The sequence below is a fragment of the Xenopus laevis genome, chromosome 1L (genome assembly GCF_017654675.1).
Source record: "Xenopus laevis strain J_2021 chromosome 1L, Xenopus_laevis_v10.1, whole genome shotgun sequence".
In the NCBI taxonomy this organism is placed as follows: domain Eukaryota; kingdom Metazoa; phylum Chordata; class Amphibia; order Anura; family Pipidae; genus Xenopus; species Xenopus laevis.
The window spans coordinates 176,269,490-176,282,654 of NC_054371.1; the positions used below are offsets into that span (position 1 = coordinate 176,269,490).

Below are 13,165 nucleotides of genomic sequence, written 5' to 3' on the forward strand. Positions count from 1 at the left end.
TTCCTACCAAATTGGTCTTTTTAGTTGATGGTCAATTTGTACGATCTTTCCGAAAAAATCGTGGTCTCACGATGAGGATTGGATCTTTTAAAAATCTCAACAGCTATGGCCAGCTTTACCCTTTGCTCCCTGAGGTTTAGGCCTCGCATATTCCTGCTCTGAAACAAAACAAAAACACAATCAGTAGCAATGCAATTCCCAAGCATTCTGCAGCTTCTACCCTCCCAGTTCTACCCTATTGTTCCGTTCTTTGCCCCCACTCCTTGCTGGCAGCCGGCACAGCCTGAGCTTGTCCTATTTTAAGTGTATATATAATATATATATATATATATATATATATATATATATATATATATATATATATATATATATATATAAAGAGTGAGCGGTACATTTCTCCAGCTCCAACCGCTGGATGGTTAAATCATCATCCTCCACTTAAAGGGGGAACTATCATGAAAATAAAAATTCTTAAAATGATACATTGCATAAAGTTATTTAATTCTCTAAATATAATGTATTACAAATTTTAGATAGTTATAAAGATATTTCATTTATTATACTGCTCTTGCTACAGCTGCTTCTCTCCTACCCAGCCTCAGGCCAGCTCTGCGTCGGAGTCGAATAAATTGATTGACAGGTCTGCTCTAACTCTGATTGGCTGTAAGCGCTGTCAATCCTCAGCCGTTTCTAACATCTCCCTGCCACAAAGGCACTTCACCTTCCTTGTCTGTTCCTTGCTTGAGAGTGAAGCATACAAATCTCCTGCTCTTTCCTTCAACAGCCCCTTGTGGAAAGCCAGCCGTAGTAAAGTTTAAAAGGTACCTTCTCCAGTTAACTGCTGCTCGTGTAACCCCTGCTCTCTCCTTCATCAAACCCTCCCCCTGCACATCCAATACGTGCAAGCCTGTGAGTGTAAACACAAGAGCATGCGCGGCAGGACAAAGTGCAGGAAGGTACCAAGCTCCTGATTTTGCCTTTTGTCGTGTCTTTCTGGGTCATGGGGGAGAGGAGAAGTTATGTGCGGGTCAGTAAGGGAACTGATAAGGAAGCTTTTGAAGTTACTTCACTGCCGAAAGGGCTGTCTTTCCAATTGCCTTTCTGGGAGGGGGGGTCAAGCAGGGAGAGAGTAGGAGATTTGTGTGTGTGTAGGATGGGAGAATAAAGTCTTTATAGCCACTGAACTAACAACCAGCAAAGTGGAGATAGAAAAGAAAACTATATAGTGAAGTAATAATGATGATCGAGGACAAATAAAAAATATATATATATATATATATATATATATATATATATATATATATATATATATATTTTATGTTTAAATTTTATTGAAAGTATAAGTGTACTTCATAAAGGTGCAGAGAGTTATAGTTCTGTGTTAGTTCAAGTTCAAGAATGTGTTCACAGCAATAAGTAGTGATGTGAACACAAATTCTGTTGTGGAAGCACTTGGACTGTTGTTTTCCACAGAACTATAACTCTCTGCATTGAAGAATACATTATATAATGTTTTCTCTACTATCTCCTCCTTGTTCATATCAGTGGCTATTTTTTTGTGCATCTCAATTGTGGAGTTAACCCTTTAAGTGCCACCAAATGTAGAATCTGCTCTCTACAGAACAGAGGGGTGGCTTTTAAACTTTAAACAACCAAAAAAATGATTCTCAGGCCCTTGTGGGTGATCGTGCAGGGGCCTCATCGACACTTAGCATCTACACCTGCACTTCCTGTGGCCTCTATCATTGCCTCCTCCGGAGCCTTAACATTGATGGGGATCAGCATTGGGCCAAGCCGATTGTGCGACCTGGCCAGTCACCGCGCCACCCCCGACTGAGACTGTGTGTGCATGCGCATATCGCCGGAAGGGAGGGAGGCAGGAAAGAGTGATGGAGGGGAGGATGTAGGCAGGAGAGAGCGAAAGAGGGGGGGGGGGAGGCAGGAGAGATCGCAGGATGGGGGGGAGGCAGAGGAGAGAAGCGAACAAGGACTAGAGGTTAGGCAGAAGACAGGTACCTGCCCAGTGCCCCCCTTTCGTTGCGTCTTCTGCCTACTACTAGTTCTGACTGATGGGGACTTCCTCCTGCTGCTGTGGCTCACCTGCCTTGTTTTACACATTCACACTGACAAACACATCCACCTTTTATACTAACACACACAATTTTCACTTACACACATACATTTTTGGGGGATTGTGATTAGTCTGACACATTCACAGCGTTCACACATACATAACACGCAATTTGCCACACATACCACATATAATATATTTATTTTTTGTGGAGTTTTTTTCTGCATCATTTTTTTTTTGCACAAAAAGAAAATGTATTTTTATCTTTGCAAATACTATATTTGCAAATCACACTTTTGTATGTTATTTTGGTAATTGCATTTGTTTGCTTGTTTGTGCCTATAAAACTTATTTGGCTGAGTGAAACTATAAAACTGTGATTCCGACTGCTGAAACTAGGCAAAAAATTGCATTGATTTGATTGGTTTTATTGGATTTTATTTCATTCTGCATTGGTCTTAGTTGTTTTTGCCTATGAAAATTATTCATGCTATATTTTCATTTTGGTGCCACTGCACACCACACTTTGGTAAAATTATCCATATTGTTCATATTTGGGATTTTTATCTTGGTACCTAATATGAGGGAGATAAGATGCTGGAAGCTTTGAGGCAATTTTCAGGTATCTCATCAAAACCGACAAATTTGGGAAAGCATTTCGACCATTTTAGATTCGGCTGAATCTGTACTTTCCAAAAATATATGGTTTCGGGGGGGCACTTTGTGCTGTTAGGAGGGTCTTGTGGCACATAATATGCAGTCGGTTCACAGAAGGCAAATCAGCAGCGGAGAAAATACATATGCACTATTTTTATTTGGGGTCTGCACATGCCATCTGCTTTGGTTTATCTATGCATACTGGGCATCAAACTGTTCCGTAGACCCTTGGCGTAAATATTTAGGGTGTTTCCCAGTTGTATGTTAGAAATTGTGTGAGATAAATGTGGCCAATTGCAATATTTTTAGACGATTTTCTGAAATATAAAAACAGCTCCCTTTATCACCAAATTTAGGAAATGTTTGCGGGTTGGTGCTTTGGATTAGTATGACATGCATACCCAATTTGGATTCGGGGGAATGTGTACTTTCAGAAAATATATGGTTTTCTGGGGTGAACGTACTATTTTCTACCTTTGCCCCCCCACAACTATGTAAATGTGTTGATTTTGCAGTATCCGAAATAACAGACCATATGGGGGTCATCGTTTTGGGGCCCCTATATGCCACGTGCTTAGGTAAACCTATACATATTAGGCATAAAACTGTTCAAAGGACCACAGGCTTTCAAATTTGGGGTAATTTATCTTGATACCTAAAAGTGTGGAAATACAATGCTGCAGGTGGAAATTTGGAAATGTCACCAAAATCACCAATTCCAACAGAAGTGGAATTACACCAAAATTCTAGCATATTTTGAAAGCTAAGGTTCGGGGAGATTAGTCGTCCACGGTAGGGTAGATTTGTCGCTGGGTTACTAATCTCCCTGTCTGCCACCAGCCTAAGAAGTTGTGGGAGATAATGATGTGAGCCCATCCTTGCTTATGGAGAGTGGACTCTACTGTCTACTGTCTTGAGGGAATACAGTCTATTATTGATGGTACAATGGAGTGCAAAAAGTAAACCCCCCATCTATACTTAAAGGAACAGTAACACCAAAAACTGAAAGTGTTTTAAAGTAATGAAAATATCATGTAGTTTTGCCCTGCACTGGTAAAACTGATCTGTTTGCTTCAGAAACACTACTATAGTTCAAATAAACAAGCTGCTGTGTAGCAATGGCGGAAATTGAAAAACAGCTATATGGCACAGGTTGAATAGTTGATAACAGATAGCATTACGTTCTACAGAGCTTATCTGCTATCTGCTGTGTAACTTGAGCCTTTTCTCCTTTGAATGTCTGCCCCCATTGCTACACAGCAGCTTATTTATAAAAACAATAGTCGTGTTTCTGAAACAAACACAGCAGTTTTACCAGTGCAGGGCAACACTGTATTATATTTTTATTACTTTACGTTTTCCCTCAGTTGATTACGTATCTTTTTTTAGTTCCTCAACACAAAGGGGCTGATTTATCAAGGGTCGAATTTCGAGGGTTAAAAAACCCTCTAATTCGACTCTCAAAGTAAAATCCTTCGAATTCGAATATCGAATTTGAAGGATTTTAGCGCAAAAGCTTCGATCGAACAAAAATCGTTAGATCGAACTATGAAATCGTTCGAATCGAATGATTTGACGATCAAAGGATTTTTATTCGACCAAAATAGGCTAACATTGGACTTTGGTAGCTTTAATTTGGCGAAGTATGAAGTCGAAGTTTTTTTTTTTAAGAGACAGTACTTCGATTATCGAATGGTCGAACGATTTTTACTTCTAATCGTTTGAATCATTCAATTCGATCGAATTTGACCAATTCGATGGTCGAAGTACCCAAAAAATTACTTTGAAATTCGAATATTTTTTAATTCAAACTATTCACTCAAGCTTAGTAAATCTGCCCCATAAAATCTGCAGATCTTTCTTAACACATGAAGATCCCCCTTTCTTCAGCTTAGATTGAGATTGTGACATGGCACTATCTTTCTTACCTGTGAATGACATAAACCAGTAGCTATAGCAATACCTTGCGCTTGGCAAGGACACAGCTGGAACTGCATGTAGGTAACTGCAATAAACGCAATGGGACAACTTTAGATAACTCACATGCTGCAGCATGCACACTCTGCATTCAGAAGGAACTGCAGCCACAGCTTAGGGACACAAGGGTCTAAACTAGGGGAAAGCGTCAAAGAGGTACGTGCCTGGTGCCCCTCTGCCTTTGCGTCTTAGGCACGTGCCTCTTCTGCCTACCCCTAGTTCCGGCCCTGCCTGACACACCCAGGTCCGGAAGGCCCTGGCCTAGAGTGACAGAAATTCAGGGGCGGCATGCCGCTCAGCCGCATTCAAGTAAATTGTTTCCCTTCCACGTCATCTCTGCGTCGTCCTCCCCGTCTCCTTGCGCCTGCATGTATATGCGCATGCACACATCTTGAAAATGCGCATATACGCGCAGACGCAAGGAGACTGGGAGAATGACGCGAAAGGGGAGTACGACACTGAGGGGAAGGAGAGGACGATGCGGGAGGGGAAGACAGAGAGTGCGATGCATACGGGTCGATGAATGGAGACAGCCTTGGGGTGCCCCATTTGTAAATTCAGGCCTGGACACACCTACATCACGCAAGAGTGTGGGGAAACATCTATGCTGTGCTAACCTCTCTCACTGGAGCACTGACACAATCCAACTTCAGGAGTGCTGGCAACATTCAAGGTCAGGAGAGCTAGCAGAATTGATAACTTGGGGGAGCTGAAAGAATAGCTAAATTATGGTGGGGTGACATTATGAGAAACTCAATTTTTTTCATGACGGCTATATTTTGGAGCACAATGTGATTTCTAACTCTAAGGATTGTCAACATGGCCCTAGCAACCAGACAGCTGAAATTACAAACTGGAGAGCTGCCAAATAATAACTTAAAAAATAAAAAAAAATAATAAAAAATGAAAACCAATTGCAAATTGTCTCAGAATATCCCTCTCTACATGATACTAACAGTTAACTCAAAGGTGAACAGCCCCTTTAATAGGGGTGTGTGTGAAAGCTAGGGTTGCTAACTTTTCTCCCGGTGGAGACCGTGCAGGGGGTGGGGCTGTGATGTCGGGGGGCTGGGCTATGACACGGTGATCGGTTGATCGCTGTGTCAATCATGGTAAATCCTGCACGGTTTTCCTAATTTTGAAAACTGGGCAAGAAGTTTTGACCCGGGCTGTCCAGGTCAAAAGACAGGTGGCAACCCTAGTGAAAGCGCTTTGAAGTGTTTGAAGTGCAACTGCCAATGCTAGTGTATTCAAAAGCCAGTACTAATGACAGTGTGTATGAAAGTGCCAGTATATAGAAGTGCCAGTGCTACTGCCAGTGCATGAGGTTGCAGTACCAATGTGTGTGTGAAGGTACCAGTGGCAATTCCAGTGTATGGAAGTGTCCGTACCAATTATAGCGTGTGTGTAGTGGTGCCAGTGCCAATGTATGGAATTTTCTGTGTATACAAGTGCCAGTGCTAATGACACGGTATGGAGGTTCTAGTATCAATGCCAGTGTGTGTGTGAAGGGATCAGTACCAATGCTAGTATATGTAGGTCACAGTACCTATTCCAGTGTGTATGGAAGTGCATGCCAGTGTAAATAGGTACTAATCAGACCATATATAGCCATACAAGAATGGTACTGGATTTAGAAGGGGGGGTGAGAGCTAGGTGGGGGAGGAGGCAGAACATCCCTATGGAGCAAAACAGTTCCTTCCCAGCCCCGGCAGGAGGAGTACATTCAGGAAGCTTCAGTGACCATAAGAGTCCTGGGCCTCATGCAGAGGGGAGATCCCTAGGAGCCCATAGGCTGGCATGGTGAGGTGGGACAACCAGGCTCCCAGCAACTGAGTGCAGAGCCTCAGACAGCACTGTAGGTCCACAGGCAGGACTAAAGGGCTGTCTCCTCTTCCCGCAGGTAGTACTCCAGACTCTAGGGTTGCACATGGCCTGGGCATTGAGTTCATGCAGGAAGGCCTTCCAAGTCCAGCAGCACCTGTTTCCAGACACAGCAGCACAGCTGGACGGTGGGGGTCACTTCTTGGGCCACTTCCCTGGGCAACCCATCCCGTAGCATCTTCCCACAGTGCCTGAGCCCCAATGTGCCTAAACAGTATCCATGTCTGCAGGGATGGACTGGGGGCCCACTGGGGCTGCTGCCTCAGGGGCCCCCTCCGGCCATCCGCCCCTGTTGGAAAGTCTCCTTTGTGCCCCCCTCCCTTGCGCATACCTGTCTTCTTCTAGAGTCCGGGGCAGGAGAGGGAAGTCCGGCAGCAGTGGCAGATTTGGGCAGGGAGCAGGTCTAGGTGGCAGGGCCGACTAGAGCTGGGGCCCACTGGGTTTTCTCCCAGTGTCCCGCTGGCCCAGTCAGACCCTGCATGTCCTGCAGCCTGGACTGGAATTGCTACCAGTGAATACTCCATGTGCATGCATACAATTTTACAGAATGCTCAGATCTTTCATACAGGGCATATGCACAAGCGTGTATTAAGAATGAACTCTTGTCTGGTCCCTGGTAAAACTGGAGTGTTTGCCTCAGAAACACTTCTATTGTTTACAAAATAAAAATAAGCTGCTTGCTAGCCATGGAGGCAGATAAGCAGGTAACAGATAAATGAATACAATAGGTTTAGATACCTGTAAAATAACTAAATCCATTGTATTTGGCTTTGTGCCTTTTAGCCCTATTTCAACTTGAATGCTTGTCCCATGGCTATGTTCCTGAAGCAAGCGCTCCAGATTTATCAGGGCAACAGTACATTTTATTTTAATTGATTTAAAACTTCATATTTTGATGTTGCTGTTCCTCTAAAACACATTGACACCACAAAAAAAACATGGGAACACACAAAGACACACATTTATACACTTAAAGTTACTGGGAGACTAAATCACACACAAACGCACTGTCACACACATTTATTTATAGAGAGAAAGAGGATGATTTCAAACAAAGGTGCTAATTTGTACCAGTTCAATTACTCATATTTTGCACCTTGTAGTGAGTAGACTGTTCAAAGTGAATTGCTGGCTGGTTGTTATTGACCTACAGAGACATGTGCAAAATGTGAGTTGAGGTGCAATGTGAAAAAAATAGGTGCATAATACCCTGTTTATTTTTATATCTGTACAATATTTACCAAGCTCTGTCCTGCCCTTGATCTGGGAAAGTGTGAAAACCTTATTCTGCCAATAAAATCAGCATTTGCACACTATAAAAGAATAACAGCCTTACTGTTCTCAGAATGAGATTCCAGAGAATGCAGTTGGTGTGTGGATGCTTTGAATTCAGCATGAAGAGGGTGGGACTTTGCTAGTTGCTACGTGACATCACAGTGGGGGTATAGCCACTCCCATTCAGCAATTGCTTGAACTGGCTCTCAGAGAAAGCATTCTGACTGACTGTAATATTATTGAATGCCTTTCAAAAAGTAAGCATTTCTGTTTAAGGAATATATTTGAGAATATTATTATTTTCATCCTATCTATCCACTGAGAAAATTCGATTTTCGCAATAGTTCCCCTTTAACCATCAAAACAGACGGTTAGCCAATGGCAGCGCGCCTTACATCCTGTCACATGTGGGCCATTCAGAGCAGAGCTGCATGTGCGGGAGAAGGGCTGCCTCATAATAATGGGAAAGTCCCACGCGTCCAATCATTAGACGACTTTCATGAACCGCTAGAGCTGCTCTCTAGTCTTGGCACAGGCTGGAGCTGCCCTTGACCGTATAGCAGTTACCCAGGAGGCAGGTAAGAGAACTAATGGCCGTATGTTCTATCACTGCTGCTGTTAGTGCTGGGTGGGTGCAGGCACATAGTGTGCGCATTTAAGCGTGTGACTGGAAGCGGGCGGGAGTGACAGGGCACGGGGGCAGCATTAGCCCATGATCTTTAACCTGAGCTCGTCCAGATGTTTCTAAACTACAGCTCCCAGCAGCATCTGACTCTATTGGGACGTTGGGATTTGTAGGCGAACAGCTCGGGAGTGGCAGGGTAACTATCTTTCTAATAACATTTCTAATAACTGGCTTGTTTCTAAAATTTCTGTTTATTTCCGTAAATACAAGATTATCCATGAGTTTTATATGAGATTATATGTGCTTGAAGGAAATCCGTCCCTTCATGGAGCCTTTGGACTTTATTTCCTATTGTAGTGATAGAGGAAGAGCCCTGTGTGTACAGAGATCTGATAACCAGCAGCAGAGCAGTGTGTATTGCTAGGGGCATCTGATACCAGCTGCAGAGTAGTGTGTATTGCTACAGAGATCTGATACCAGCAGCAGAGCAGTGTGTATTGCTAGGGGATCTGATACCAGCAGCAGAGCAGTGTGTAATACTAGGGGGATCTAATACAAACAGCAGAGCAGTGTGTATTGCTACAGAGATCTGATACCAGCTGCAGAGCAGTGTGTATTGCTAGGGGCATCTGATACCAGCAGCAGAGCAGTGTGTATTGCTAGGGGCATCTGATACCAGCTGCAGAGCAGTGTGTATTGGTACAGAGATCTGATACCAGCAGCAGAGCAGTGTGTATTGCTAGGGGCATCTGATACCAGCAGCAGAGCAGTGTGTATTGCTACAGAGATCTGATACCAGCAGCAGAGCAGTGTGTATTGCTACAGAGATCTGATACCAGCAGCAGAGCAGTGTGTATTGCTACAGAGATCTGATACCAGCAGCAGAGCAGTATGTATTGCTACAGAGATCTGATACCAGCAGCAGAGCAGTGTGTATTGCTAGGGGCATCTGATACCAGCTGCAGAGCAGTGTGTATTGCTAGGGGCATCTGATACCAGCAGCAGAGCAGTGTGTACTGCTACAGAGATCTGATACCAGCAGCAGAGCAGTGTGTATTGCTAGGGGGATCTAATACCAGCAGCAGAGCAGTGTGTATTACTAGGGGGATCTAATACAAACAGCAGAGCAGTGTGTATTGCTACAGAGATCTGATACCAGCTGCAGAGCAGTGTGTATTGCTAGGGGCATCTGATACCAGCAGCAGAGCAGTGTGTATTGCTAGGGGCATCTGATACCAGCTGCAGAGCAGTGTGTATTGGTACAGAGATCTGATACCAGCAGCAGAGCAGTGTGTATTGCTACAGAGATCTGATACCAGCAGCAGAGCAGTGTGTATTGCTAGGGGCATCTGATACCAGCAGCAGAGCAGTGTGTATTGCTACAGAGATCTGATACCAGCAGCAGAGCAGTGTGTATTGCTACAGAGATCTGATACCAGCAGCAGAGCAGTGTGTATTGCTACAGAGATCTGATACCAGCAGCAGAGCAGTATGTATTGCTACAGAGATCTGATACCAGCAGCAGAGCAGTGTTTATTGCTAGGGGCATCTGATACCAGCAGCAGAGCAGTGTGTACTGCTACAGAGATCTGATACCAGCAGCAGAGCAGTGTGTATTGCTAGGGGGATCTAATACCAGCAGCAGAGCAGTGTGTATTACTAGGGGGATCTAATACAAACAGCAGAGCAGTGTGTATTGCTACAGAGATCTGATACCAGCTGCAGAGCAGTGTGTATTGCTAGGGGCATCTGATACCAGCAGCAGAGCGGTGTGTATTGCTAGGGGCATCTGATACCAGCTGCAGAGCAGTGTGTATTGGTACAGAGATCTGATACCAGCAGCAGAGCAGTGTGTATTGCTACAGAGATCTGATACCAGCAGCAGAGCAGTGTGTATTGCTAGGGGCATCTGATACCAGCAGCAGAGCAGTGTGTATTGCTACAGAGATCTGATACCAGCAGCAGAGCAGTGTGTATTGCTACAGAGATCTGATACCAGCAGCAGAGCAGTGTGTATTGCTACAGAGATCTGATACCAGCAGCAGAGCAGTATGTATTGCTACAGAGATCTGATACCAGCAGCAGAGCAGTGTGTATTGCTAGGGGCATCTGATACCAGCTGCAGAGCAGTGTGTATTGCTAGGGGCATCTGATACCAGCAGCAGAGCAGTGTGTACTGCTACAGAGATCTGATACCAGCAGCAGAGCAGTGTGTATTGCTAGGGGGATCTAATACCAGCAGCAGAGCAGTGTGTATTACTAGGGGGATCTAATACAAACAGCAGAGCAGTGTGTATTGCTACAGAGATCTGATATAAGTAGAAGAGCAGTGTGTATTGCTACAGAGATCTGATAACCAACAGCAGAGCAGTGTGTATTGCTAGGGGGAACTGATTCCAGCAGCAGAGCAGTGTGTATTGCTAGGGGGATCTGATACCAGCAGCAGAGCAGTGTGTATTACTAGGGGGATCTAATACAAACAGCAGAGCAGTGTGTATTGCTACAGGGATCTGATAACTAGCAGCAGAGCAGTGTGTATTACTAGGGAGATCTGATGCCAGCAGCAGAGCAGTGTGTATTTGCATTACAAATTTGAATCCTGTGTGCTTGCTGAGACCTGATGCTGTGTTGGGAGTGGGTGCCAGTGAAGGGCTAGGGTGCTAGTGATTGTTTTTGAGCAATAAACAGTATCTAAATAATGTGGCAAAATCTTCCTCTTATAAAGTAGCTGAAACAATATCACTCAATACCACAGTCACTAATGCATAGAGCCCCATAGATGACCACTGTGAAGCCTGAGGCCTGTAGTTACTCTTTCTGTCTAAATCACTCAGGCACAATCTCTATTGTGGTGAAGCCCTAAGGGTTAATGTGCATCTGACTGCAGATGCGTCTTCTCAGCTCTGCCAAAATCCATGTCATACTTGTGTGTTTGTTTGGGGGGCGGTGCAATAAAGATTATTCAGCTCACAGGAAACTATAAGCATGGGATTTGGGAATAGATCCAGTATGAAAGAAATAGGAAGACCCTCTGAACTAAGAAGCTGTGGGAATCTTTGCCGGACATGGTCTGTATCATGTACCAAAGCAGATAATCTACTGGGAAGGAACAAATCATGGGGGAGGGAAGAATGGCATGTGCCATTTGTGTCTCCTGTCCAGATTTTTCTGTTTTTTCTTATACATTGAGTACTATTATTATTATTTATTATTAACATCTATTTATATAGCGGTACAAAAGGTGAGGAAGGCCCTGTGCAAAGGAGCTTACAATCTAAAGGGAAGGGAATAAGACACAAGGTGTGGGAGTGGGCAGGATCAGAATTGAGTGAGTGAGAGATGTGGTACTGTATGTGCTGTTGCAGTTAAGCAGAGTGAGGGTAGGCTTCTCTAAAGAAGTGCGTTTTAAGAGATCTTTTGAAAGCAGAAAGTGTCCTTTATCTTAAACCTAGCCATATGTATACTAATAAAACTGTAGGAAGCAAAAGTTTCATGTGCTTTTTGTATGGTGCCCCAATGAGTTCCAACCAACTTTTAAATACTGTGGATACTGGTCAGTTTGTCAAGCCAGATAGGTTTCATAATAATATGAAGCTGCAATACTGTTTATGGCCCCTCATCCTGTATCCATATGGCTTTAGTCCAAGTACATTCTCCTTAAGGGAGTGGAATGAGTACATGTAATCACTAATAAATTGAGCACTGGGAGTGTTAGCGGCCCCAATTTGTAATACATCTGCGATAATGCTTGGACATCTACCCTTTGAACCTAATAAAATGTGCTCAATCATTATACTCTGTTTTGTGTAGTTTAATAAATTGTAGCCACAAAATATGCAAACAAAGCTATTGTGATTCCTGATGTACCAAACATCCCAGAGGCAAAACTGAACTTTTTCCTTTTTTTTACACAGCCTTTTTTTCTTTTTTAAAGGGGAATGTAAGTCTAGAGCTACAGAAGAAAAAAAGAAAACTAAATGCAAATATCTGAGGGTTTACCTGTTTAAAATGGTTAATTCAAACAAGGATGTCTGCCCCTTTTTTTCACCTTTGGTCCGCAGATGTTGCTGGACTTTGGTAGTTGCCCATCATCATCTAGGGACCCAAAGTTAAGAAATAGGTTCAGGATCCCTCCTGATGCTAAACTAATTATCATTGCCTCCCAAAATTCTTTTAGAGCAGGAGCAATGGTGTATCCCGCAGTTACAGGGGGTGTCTGGGAGACAGGGGGACCTGAACTGCTTCCTCTAGAATAGAAATCCCCCCCTCTCCAGTCACTTTTCTTCTATAAATATACACAGGGAGGGTTGGGGGAGAAGAAGAGCTGGAGATCTTTTATATTCCTTTATTGCGACCCTTAACATGACCTATAAACAATTCAATACTGCCAACCATCATACATGTTTCGTTTATAATAATACAAAATGCCCCATCTGTGGGACATAGTCTCACTTACTACTTCATTTAGCTTCATTTAGTTAGACGATTTCTCCTCAAGTGACCACCATTGTAATATGTAAATACTTCATTTTATTTTAGTGGTTAGTCTGTTATCATTTTAACTTTAATTACTATGCCATAAGTGTATAAAGTGTGAGACATTTGTTATGCCTACTGCTTTTTATGGTCAGATTTATGGAAAGTAAAATTTCACATCTTACAAGCGTTTGTGACCT

General features: G+C 43.4%; 1 protein-coding gene across 3 annotated transcripts in view; it reads left to right on the forward strand.

Annotated features, from left to right (window-relative positions):
- The first annotated feature begins 7,731 nt into the window (after positions 1 to 7,731).
- Positions 7,732 to 13,165, forward strand: part of camkk2.L (calcium/calmodulin-dependent protein kinase kinase 2, beta L homeolog) — a 49,881-nt gene continuing 44,447 nt past the window's right edge. For 2 of the 3 annotated variants that reach the window (XM_018263322.2, XM_018263312.2), the window contains exon 1: positions 7,732 to 8,442. The gene's annotated coding sequence lies outside the window, so the exon portion shown is untranslated. Of the gene's footprint in view, positions 8,443 to 8,514; positions 8,686 to 13,165 lie in introns of those variants that run through there. The other variant, XM_041567691.1, reaches the window with a different exon arrangement.